At 44.4% G+C, this 11,185-nt stretch overlaps 1 protein-coding gene and 1 long non-coding RNA gene across 6 annotated transcripts in view; one reads left to right on the top strand and one right to left on the bottom strand.

Annotated features, from left to right (window-relative positions):
• Positions 1-3,287, bottom strand: part of Myo6 (myosin VI) — a 152,178-nt gene extending 148,891 nt beyond the window's left edge. For 4 of the 5 annotated variants that reach the window (XR_015626656.1, XM_087562213.1, XM_087562214.1 and 1 more), the window contains exon 1: positions 3,083-3,287. The gene's annotated coding sequence lies outside the window, so the exon portion shown is untranslated. 5 annotated transcript variants of the gene reach the window in all.
• Positions 3,288-5,789: 2,502 nt separating this feature from the next.
• Positions 5,790-10,696, top strand: LOC148004267 (uncharacterized). The gene is made up of 3 exons (XR_015627341.1): positions 5,790-6,500; positions 6,859-6,972; positions 8,620-10,696. It is a non-coding gene; the product is annotated as an uncharacterized LOC148004267 (long non-coding RNA).
• The last annotated feature ends 489 nt before the right edge of the window (positions 10,697-11,185 follow it).

Raw genomic sequence — 11,185 nt, 5'->3', positions numbered from 1 at the left:
GGTTGTATAATCCCAGCACTCAGGAGATAGAGGTAAATGTATCCTGTGGCTCAGAGGCCAGCCAGGACTGTCTAAACAGTGAGTTCCAGACCAATCGGGTTACACTCCAGAGTGAGACCCTATTCCAAAAAGATAAAAAAGGAGGGCGATGTGTAGCAAGGCAGCTCAACAGATTAAAAAAAAAAAAAAAAAAAAAAAACTTGCCAGGCAAACAGGACGACATCAGTTTGACAGAAACTGACTCCACAAAACTGTCCTCTGACTTTCAGAGGTATGCCATGCGCGGGCACACACAAATTATATACACACAATAATAAATAAATAAACAAACAAACAAATACTGTCCTAAGCTAAAGATACAGTCCCTTGATGAACTACCTACCTAGCACCCAACTCTGTTTGATCCCAATAAGTAAGGGCAGAGCTGTAAGCTCTAGCACTTGGAAAGGCGGAGGTAGGAAGATGTCTTAATCTTTATTATTATTTTTTTCTATTTCTTAAATTACAACTATCTGTTCATGGCTATGTGCCATGGTATATGTGTGGTAGTCAGAGGACAATTCACAGAAATTGTTTCTTATAAGACCCAGGGATCCGACTAAGGTCATCAGAGTTCCAGACAAGTGCTTTTACCCGCTGAGCATCTCCCAGGCCTGGCTATCTTAATCTTGAAGCATGTTTCCCTCCTAAGGTTCCATTTAACTGAATAACATTTAAGAGACAGCTAGGTTGTGTAGAGCAACAAGCTAGCTCATTTGAAGGACAAAAACTGAAGTTCCATCCTAAACGGTAACACATTGTAGCTCAGCTACAATGAAATCAGTGCAGGATTAGATTGCAGTGTTAATTCCTATAAACCCATCAAAATGAAAAGCACATAATACTTAATACATGCTGGAACCACACCAGAAATGATGCCGCAGCATTGGCTCACTGTTCAAGGCCTTGAGAAAGAAGACAGAATTCTCAATTAGTTCTAGACTCTATGCATGGCCTTATCACAGTTTATTCAGGATACCGACCTCTAATCTCCAGACCAGTTCTACAAAGGGTTCTCAATAGTTCACCAAACAAACGGAAATCAAGACAGCTTCTGGTGAAGGGAGTGAGAGGCTCTGCTGTCAGAAGGCTCTCGTGTGTACTGAGTCTGGACTTTGCCCCTCCAAAGCTACATGCAAGTATTAATTCTCTGAGCCTCCATTTTCTCCTCTGTAAAAGAAAAGACCACCAACCTGGAAATTTATTTTGTAAATCAAACCTTAAGGTTTTTTGTGTGTGTCACACTGTTACTAAATCACCAGTTCGTAAACTGTTAACAAAGTATCTCTTTTTGGGAATCACTGTTCTATTGTGTGAGATTTATTTAAATTGCAATGTGTTCTTCAAACTTTTATGTTTAAATAAGATGTTTAATACAGGAAATGAAAACTCCAGTTCCCAGGGCCTCACACACACACAAGGCAAGGAACTTGCTGAATTACACTCCCAATCCTGTATGCTAAGAGGAGTTTTGAGTTCCAAGAGAAAGTTAAAAACTAGAGAATTTTTTTTAATGTGGAGTTCTTATGTATTTATTCAGACCTTACATGGTGGAAATCTTTAAAACCATCTAAAGGCCTTTCAAAACCCAGATACAGACCAGTTGTCTAAACAATAAATGATCCACCACAGACTCCAGGCAAAGTCACAACAGGATGAGAGAGGAGCCTTCAGCTTCTCTCTGATTTCCTGGCCACTGTTATTTTAAAACTTGATCGTGTAAACAGGGGAAAATCCCTTTCAGATAAGCCCCATGGAGTATAATTTGCATTTTTGTTTTTAATACTCTGTTGTAGTTTCTATTAAAAAAAATCATAGTTGTTCACTTTTTCTTGCTCATGTGTCTAGCTAAGTACTAAAGATCATATGTAAAATCTACACTACGTGGCTTTTTAACTGTATATTTAATCACAATACTCTTTTCTTAATGATAGTAGTCTGCCCCTGCCTTTTACAAGTAACGTTTGAAAACAAATGCAAAACTTGAAAGGAAGAGAAAAACAGGCAACAGACCACACACAAAAAATAAAAACACTACGGGCAGATGAACATCAGACTAAAATGATTCCTATTTACCACTGTGCATGTTTACTCCTGTGCAACTGCAAACACAGAAAATGAGTGGACATTTAAAAGTCAGTGAGCTGTTCTGAAGAACTTCATTGTTCCTGGCTCTTCCTCTGCCCCCCTTGGAGTATCTGTGGCTATTTCTAAAATTAATGCTAGAGGGCACTAAGGTAATTTTTTTTTTCACTAAACATTTCCCAGTTGGAAAACTACAAGCCAGGATGTCTTGAAGTTGAGTTAATCTGTACAGAAATGCTGCTGTTCCGCGGCCAACCTTTGGACCATGACCACCCAGCTCAAGACTCAGATTTTATGGTGTTGCTGCTGAGCCTCAAGGGCTGTTAAAAGCCTCAAGCGGACTATATTCGAACATCGTGCAACTGTACCACGGGAGCAAACTAAAGTCTTATTCAACTCGTATGAAATCAGAGCAGCAACTATGTAGCGCTCCAATAGTATCTGCACATTAGGATTTAAACAGCCCTGCTCTGCATACTTTATGTCAGATAAAATGTATCTCTGTGTAAAAGTTCCTGACAGATTATCTAAGAGTGGCCTTATCATTTTATTTCCTATTTAAAAAATACAATTCACAGCTAGAACGTTTTAATTAGTTTAAGACGTTTTGGAATTAAATAACGAAGTTATTTTCAGCAACACGTCCGTAAAACTCATACTCAAGATCCTAGACCGCTTAGAGACTAAAATTCCAGCTTTGTAGAATGCTACCATGGTCTTCGACACAGCTAAATTATTAATGGTATCATTTGATCTTTACTTCTGACAACAAACTAGTCTATGTAGAATTTTCACTGTGTTTCTAAAGGAGAAAACCATCTCTCAGTGTCCGGTGGGACTCGTCAGGTGACAGGAGCCCCGCCGGCCGGGGAAGGGGAAGCCAGAGCTCCGGTCCGCGCCGGGCAGAGAAGAGGCCAAGGCGGTGAGGACAGGCAGGCGGGCAGGAGTCCACACTCACCCCGGGCGAGGCAGGTGCGCGAGGGGTCGCGGCCGTGGAGAGGCTGCCGGACTGCGGGCGCGAAGGGCGAGCGCGACGCCGCGGCCGAGAGCGAGCACCGGAGACGACGGCGGCCGGGATACGCTTCCTGCTGGGACAGATACCGGATCGGTCTCCACCCGCCGGCCAGAGAGCCCAGCGGAGTGCCCAGCCAGGCGCGCACGTCACTGCGACGGAGCGCCCAGGGGGCGGAGGCGGGGGCCGGAGGCGGGACTTTGTGGGAGCGGGGCGGGGCGACTGGAGAAAGGGCGGGTCTGCGTTGGCAGGGGGCGGGGATAATCTAAGGGGAGGGGCTTTAGGGCAAGAGGCCTGAGAGGGGCGGGTCCTAGGCAGCCAGGAGGGTCGGACTCGCAATTCGTTGGGTCTCGGGAATGAAGGAGTGGAGGGACCTGGCCTCAAGGCAACGAGCTCCGGGGCGGCTAGGGAGGAGAGACCAAAGAGCTAGAGTTGAGAGGGGCGGGACCTCAGGACGCGCGTGGGATGGGGATGGGAGGGCGTCGAAGGAGTGCTGGGTAGGGGCGTGGCCTAATGGCGTGAGGCAAGATAAAGGCGGGACCTCAAGAGTTGGATAGGAGCAGAGAACCGAGGCTCTGACCGCATCCCGGCATCTCTGCAAGCAGCTAGCTGCCGGTGACCCCTCACGAAGTTCCCTTCTTCGCAGTGATAGTTGCTTCCAATGTCGCAGCGAGGGTCCACAGCAAAGAGTCAGTTAAGAAAAGTTGAGAGTGGGACGGGCGAATTGCGGAAGAATTCCCTTGCGGTGTTTAAGGGTGGCACAGCGGCCCATCCAAGCTGGTGCTTCCCACCTGCCTGCGTCAACTTCCTGTTCAGCCCTTGGAAGACTGGGCCACCGAAGAAAAGTTTTGCTTCCCTGTCTGGCCTCCCATGCTGAGCTCGTATTTACTTCTTATGGCCCCTTATTTCCACCCCGCCCCCTTTATTATTGTTTATTTGGACTCTTGAGAATCTCTTCTGTGTAGCCATGCTATCCTGGAACTCGTCGTGTAGCCTGCCTTAGCCTCGAAGTAATGATAATCCTTGTGGGTTGGTTTTATAGAACTGAGCCAACTGCCCCCGCTTTATCTTTCCGGTTGTTTAATTTTATTGTCTTTATAAGGTCATATATGAGTCATCATTTTAAATTAAATATTACATTCCTATGCAAATTTGAGAACAAACATCTCCTTTACAAGGAAAGAGGTTAATACTAAAACAAAATAAGGGGCTGGCAAGATAGATCAGCCAGTGAGGGCTCTTACAGTCCATCCTGAAGCCGAGCATGGTTCAAGGAGAGAGCCAACTCCTCAAATTGTACTCTGACCCCACTGGGCACTGTCTGGAAGATTCATAGAGGAGATGTTTCAGGAATTCAAACTGGATCTGGTGCCTCATGCTTGTGATTCTAGCTACTCGGGAGGCTGCACGTTCAAGACCAGCGTGATCAGTCAGTAACATCCTGTTTCAGAGATATCTGAGCAGTATCTCCACGAGGCCCTGGGTTCAATCCATAACAAAAATGGTCGGGGAGGGTCAGACATTCAGAGACGACCCAACCGGCTTGATGAAAAAGCTACCTTTCACTGAACACATTTCAAATTCATAAGACAGTAAGTGAAATTAGGGAAACTGAAAAAGAGGAAGAAAAAACCAAGAAAGGAAGTAATTTACAGCAATCACAGAAATGTAGCTCCAGATTGCCAAAAGAAAAATCTCAAATATATAAATGACTGTAAAATGAACTAAACCGGGGGCAGAGCTTGTTTCTGTAACTCCAGGGCTGGGATGAGAGAGGATGATACAGGGCAAGTAGAACCCTTGGGTCAGCCATTCTAGCAGAAAGGTAAGCTCCAGATTCACTGAGACCCAGTTACATAAAATAAGATGGTGAGCGACTGAAGAAGATGCCTGTGTTGGTTAGGTGGGTGTTTTGTTTTGTTTTTGACAACTTCATGCAAGCTAGAGTAAACGGAGAGGGAACTTCAATTAGGGCAATCCGCCATCAAATTGGCCTGTAGGCATGCCTACGGGACATTTTCTTGATTGATAATTGATGTGGAAGGATCCAGTCCATGGTAGAAAATGTCTTTGCCAGGAAATATAAGAAAGCAAACTGAATAAGCCAGGGTAAATAAGCCAGTAAGTAGGTGTTTCTCCCTCTCCTCTGCATCAGTTCCTGCCTTCAGGTTCCTGTTTTGAGTTCCTGTGCTTTCTTCCCTTGATGATGGATTGGGAGGTGAAATAAACCCTAAGCTGGTGTTGGTTGGTATTTTATCACAGTAATACAAAGCAGACTAAGACAGTGCCTAACATTGGGCTTCCACCCAAATACATTGCAGGTACACAGAAACAACTGGCTTTTTAAAATGAAAATGGTCCTGGAGAGATGGCTCGGCAGTTATGAGCACATGGTGACTAATGACAGCCTTTAACTCCAGTTCCAGGGGGAGTCTCACAGCCTATTCTGGCCTCGACAGGCACTGCATGCCTGTGGTACACAGACATACACACAAGCACAGCATCCTACACATAAAGTAGGTATAATAATAATAATAATAATAATAATAATAATAATAATAATAATAATTTCTTTAAAGGAAACACCACATGTCTTTAATACATACCCTACTTAAATTTTGAATTTAACATAAAAATCTGTTTACAGGGCTGGAGAGATGGCTCAGCGGTTAAGAGCACCTGACTGCTCTTCCAGAGGTCATGAGTTCAATTCCCAGCAACCACATGGTGGCTCACAACCATCTGTAAAGAGATCTGATGCCCCCTTCTGGTGTATCTGGAGACAGCTACAGTGTACTTATATATAATAAATAAAATAAATAAAAAAATAAAAAAAAATCTGTTTACAAGTCAGTAGAAGGTGTTTTATTTAGTTGCTTTTTGTGACTAATGATGTCCATGAGTCTTTTCCTCCCCTTGTCCCCCACTTTAGTCTGTTGAATCTCTTTGCTTCTAGTTCCATATCTCTCTACACAGTTCCTCTATCTCCTCCCATTATCATTTTGCAGGCACCATCACTACAGATCTTAGATAATAGTAACCACCAGTCCAGATTTAAAAATCCCAACAGTGAATGGTTCTCCACTATCCTCAGTAGGAAGTCCAAACCTTCCTTAAGAGACCTTCCCCTGCACTCTTACACACTTGGGGACTGGATGTGTGGGTTGAAGCATGCTAGGCAAGCCCACTACAGCTGAGATACATCAGTCCTAAAACACCTGGTAAGATCTGGAATCTAACCACCTTTCACAAACTGACTATAGCATAGTGGATTATTTCTTCTTTCTATTGTTTTAGGGCTCTTCGCTGGTCATGTGATCCCACAGTTCTCCACTAATTTCAAGCCTGAAAGCTGAGCCACCAGGTATCTGGCCCGGGAATCACTGTCTTCTCCATGTTTAGCTGCCCAATCTCATTTCTACCCACAGCCTTCCTCCATGTCTTGTACTTTACATTCAAGTCATTCTGAAGGGCTTTTGTGTCCCCGAACACACACTCTATGCTATTTACTACACTGGAGCACAGCCAGGCTAAACCCAATTATTCCTTCAAAACAAAGCCTGCTTGTCCTCTCCAAGAATTTTCCCTAACAGGCCTGATGGTAAATCCTAGGCATAATTCAGTTCTGTCCCCATCTTTCACTTAACATCTACTGTACAAATATCTCTTATAATACATATTTGCACTGTTGCCACTTATGTGTACTTTTGTGTATTCTCTAGTTTGGCCTGTATACTCTTTGAGGGCACAGAAGTCTATCCTTTGGATTCCAAGTGTCAAGCACAGTCTGCTTTTTCGTTAAGAAGTGACTACAGGGCCTGAGAGCTAGCTCAACGGTAAAGTACTCAATTCTAAATAAATAAATAGTGCCTACCCTTGGTGTTATTGTTGGATAAAGAAGGATGGGCAGATGAGGTTTCTGGAAACTGCATATGTTAGCACCAAGCATAGTAGAAGTAACTCTGTCTTTGTGACCCAGACTCGTTCCATATTTGCATGCCTTAAGTTCTACAGCTCGATTTGATCCCTAACACTCTCCCTTTAAAAAAAAAAAAAAAAAAGGGTCTCATATATCACAGGCAGGTCTAGAACTTGCTTATAGATGAGATATTCCTTAACTTTCTCTTTAAAGCTTAATTAGGTCTTTGGCAATTTTTTACATGTATATAATCGCTCTGGAGACTTTGAATTTCTCCTTCTGCCTGTATCTCCTAGGGTGCTAAGACCACAGACACTGTGGTTTACACAGTCCTGGGGCCCAACCCCAGAGCCTGGTGCCCATTCGGCAGGCCCTCTACCAACCATGATACATCCCCAGCACGGGCGGCAGAGGCTATCCCAAAAATTCTTTTATTTGTTTTCCTTTTCTATTTTTTTGACATTTGTTTATTTGTTGCATGTGCATCTGCTTTTGTGTGTGCGTGCACTTGCACATGTGAAAGATCAGAGAACAACCTGTGGGAGTTGATTCTCTCTCAAACTCATCTCCCCAGGCTTGAAGACAAGTGCCTTTACCCCTAAGCATACTTGGCTCATACCTTACAAATTCTCCACCTAAGATCTACAGATATCATACATGGGAAGTCCATCCAACTGCCCCCTCCTAACCATATGCTCACTGTTGTGAGTTTCAATTTGTGTTTACAGAAATTCATATTACAGGTGTGTGAAGGGTCTGCTTGAAAGGATCTGTGATGCCAGCTCCTAGAGTAATGGAGGCAGACTCCCCTGTGGGTGTGATGTAGAAACTCATTCTTTCTGTTCAGACTAACTCAGCTAATGCTGGCAGTCCCGCTGGCTGGCATTTCCAGGATCTGTGCCCAGAAGCTGTAGGATTACACCCTCCAGGGCTCCTTCTCTCCTTCCGCTTTCAGAGTCACCAAATCCAGTTCATTAGGTATCCTAAATCATTCCAGAGTTGATATTTCATGCCATCTTGGGATGGGTCATCTTCTTTCGTATGAACTCCTGATGTTGTTTCTGCTCATTCCAGCCCATTCTCTGCTCCATTCCTAGAGTTACCTCCTCTCAAATCTGATTACGTCACCCCCTTTGCCATGTCCCTGTACCTTCAGCAATTATTTTATTTTTGACCTGACCAAACTTGTCTTCTAAAAGGCCTCCTACACCCAAATGTGTACTTCCTTGTAGAACACAGTTTGGGCAGGAAGCCTGCTCTCCTTCAGCTCTGTTCAGTAGCTCAGCCTCCGCCATCCCTCTGTTGAAGTCTGATCACCCGACATGACCTGAGCTAACATCTCCCCTCCCCTGATGGTGTCTTTTAGATATTCTCTGCCTACTGCCCTCACCTTGGTCTTGGCTGTAAGTTCCCACCTGCAGGGAGTTCAGTGCAGAATCCAGCCTCCCATTCCCTCTACAAAACTCCATCGCTATTGTCCCTGGTCCAGCCACCTAGCGTGAAGAAAGAAAGTCAGTTATGCTTTCAACACATATCACTGAATATGGTTTTTTTTTCCTTTCAGGTAACTTAAACTCACTGTGGACAGGCATATGGAGCTCTTCACAATCCTGGATGGACCCCAGTCAAAGGGGCTGTGACATTTTGTGTTCCTCTGTCTTCCAAAACTCAAAAGCCAGCAGTGTTTGCTAAAACTTGGGAGAGTAAGACAGAGGGGTAGAGAGGATCGCAGCACTGTCTAAGCTAGCTTGTGAATTAGCAAATGTTATAGCATTATAGAAAATAATACACCTTTTAAGCATATGTTTTAATTTTTGTGGGTGTATTATTTTCTCCCTTTAATTGTGCTCCAAAATACTGCATTTGTTTTGTTCTTCATGTAGAGCTCTGAAACACAAAGCCTCACGCATACAAAGCACACGGTGGTCTCCTGCTAAGGTGACCACCCAACCCACTTGCAATTCTAGTTGCTTCAGGGCAATTCCAGAGAATCACTGGAGGTCCAGACCAGCCTTGAGACTACGTCAAAGCAAAAGACAGAGCAAGGGCCAGAGAGATGGCTCAGTGGGGAAAGGTGCCTCTGCCAAATCTAATGGCCTGAGTTCAGACTCCAGGACCTGTATGGCAAAGGAGGACACTTTCCACACGTTGTCCTCTGACTTCCGCCTTCACACCATGACATTTAGCATACTCCATGTGCAAAATAAATACATTTAAAAACAGAACTTTAAGAAAGCAGAACTGTCAGGCATGGTGGTGCATACCTTTAATCCCAGCCCACAGGAGGCCAAGGCAAGCAAATCTCTGTGAGTTTGAGGCCAGCCTGGTGTACATAGTGAGTTCCAGGACTGCCAGAAGCCAGGTCTATATAGACATCCTGTCTCAAAACACAAACAAAAAAGGGGGGGGGAGGAAAAGGGAAAAGAAAAGATAAACAGACTGTATCTTTTTACATTCTTGTCCCTGAAGGTTGATGCCCTGCCTGCCTCAACAAATTAATAAAAATAGCAGTCCTAAGTGTAATTTATCATAATCACTGCATGGCGGCACCATGCTAAGCCGTTTGAGAGATGGTTCCACCCAGGACTACAGTGCACATTTGTCCACTAAGCCTCTGAACTCCAATCTCATTAGTGGAGAATCTTTCATTTTTATGTCTTGGCAGAAGCAGGAAGCCTGCTCACCTGGGAAAGTGATTTGGGCCAAAGTCCTTCTCACTACCTGTAGCTGGAGCAGAGGCCTGGCCTTAGGCCTGACCTAACCTATCAGGAAACTTGGGCAAAGCGATACAAAGATTCAGAAATGGGGACAGGTGATTCGCAGTAGTGTGGGCAGCTTTGCAGATGATGGCAATAGTGAGCTCCTGCGGCCGGCCCTCACAGTCCACACAGCCGATCTCCACTGTCCTGAGCGGTGCTGAGAATTTGCTGGCTGCACATCGAAGCTCACAAATGTGATGATAGGCTACATCAGTGAAGCCGAAGTGGATGGGTTCAGGTTATTGCTCTGGGAATTCATTTCCTGCTTTGTTCTTCACGTGTCTGATTATTATTAACCAGAAGGTAATAAGTAACTCCGACAGATTCAATGAGGAACTTCCAGGGCAGTGACTTCTTGAAACTTCCTTGATCTGCTCCAAGGTACTGTTGCTGCTTTTTTACAGCATCTATTTATTGCCTGTGGTGAAGGAGAAATTCTTTAAATCCATCATGTGACTTTACCATACTCACCTAAGCCTCTCTCTCTTTAATTTTTCTTTTGTCCTTTAAGGGAACAAGGCTGAGAGCAACAGAGTGGGACACGTGGAGTCCTCCTCTGATCTCCGCAGGCACATGGGTACATGCACCAACACACATGTGCAAGCACACACACACATGCTCACTGACACACACAAATGAAAAGCTGAAAATCAATACGGAGAGGCAGGGAGATGGCTCATCCAGCAAAAGGCCTCGCTGTGCAAGCCTGGCAGCGTGAGTCAGAACCCATGTAAAAAGCTGGGTGCAGCTTTTTGTAATGTTAGCACTCCTCTGACGAGATGGAAGGCAGAGACAGGAAACTCAAAGGAAAGCTATCTTGGACCACACTGCACAGTCAATGAATAATAGAAAATAAGTAAAAAAAAAAAAAAAAAAAAAAAAGTAGCAAGAGAGACTCGCTCCATTCAACAAGGTATAAGGCTGGAATCAATTCTCTGTAATTGTCCTCTGACCTTCTCAGGCATGAGATGGCACACACATACCTGTCATATATCTCCCCACCCCACTGAGGAAAAGAAACTTTAAGCAAATAAATAAAATAGATTTACAAAAGGCATGGGAAAGGTTTTCTGAACGTTGAGCGAATGTGAAATGTACCCCGTAAGTTCATGGCTTTGAACCTCTGATCCCCCAGCTGGTGACAAATTTTCAGAAGGTTGTGGAAACATTAAGATGCTAGAGAAGGGCATCGCTAGGGGAAGGTCTTGTAGTTTTATAGCCTGGCCCCATGTCATGACTATATAGTTCCTGACTACAGATGCCATGTGGCCAACCTCCTCCTACCCTCTTTCTGTGCCTTCAGCGCCCTGATGGAGTGCACCGCCTATCATCTCTTAAGTTGCTTCTTCTTAGGTATTTTGTCACTTAAAA

Source organism: Rattus norvegicus, chromosome 8, assembly GCF_021556685.1.
Source record: "Rattus norvegicus strain SHRSP/BbbUtx chromosome 8, alternate assembly SHRSP_T2T, whole genome shotgun sequence".
NCBI lineage: Eukaryota > Metazoa > Chordata > Mammalia > Rodentia > Muridae > Rattus > Rattus norvegicus.
The sequence above is the reverse complement of the archived record's forward strand: the minus strand, read 5'-3'. Positions and strand labels throughout refer to the sequence as shown.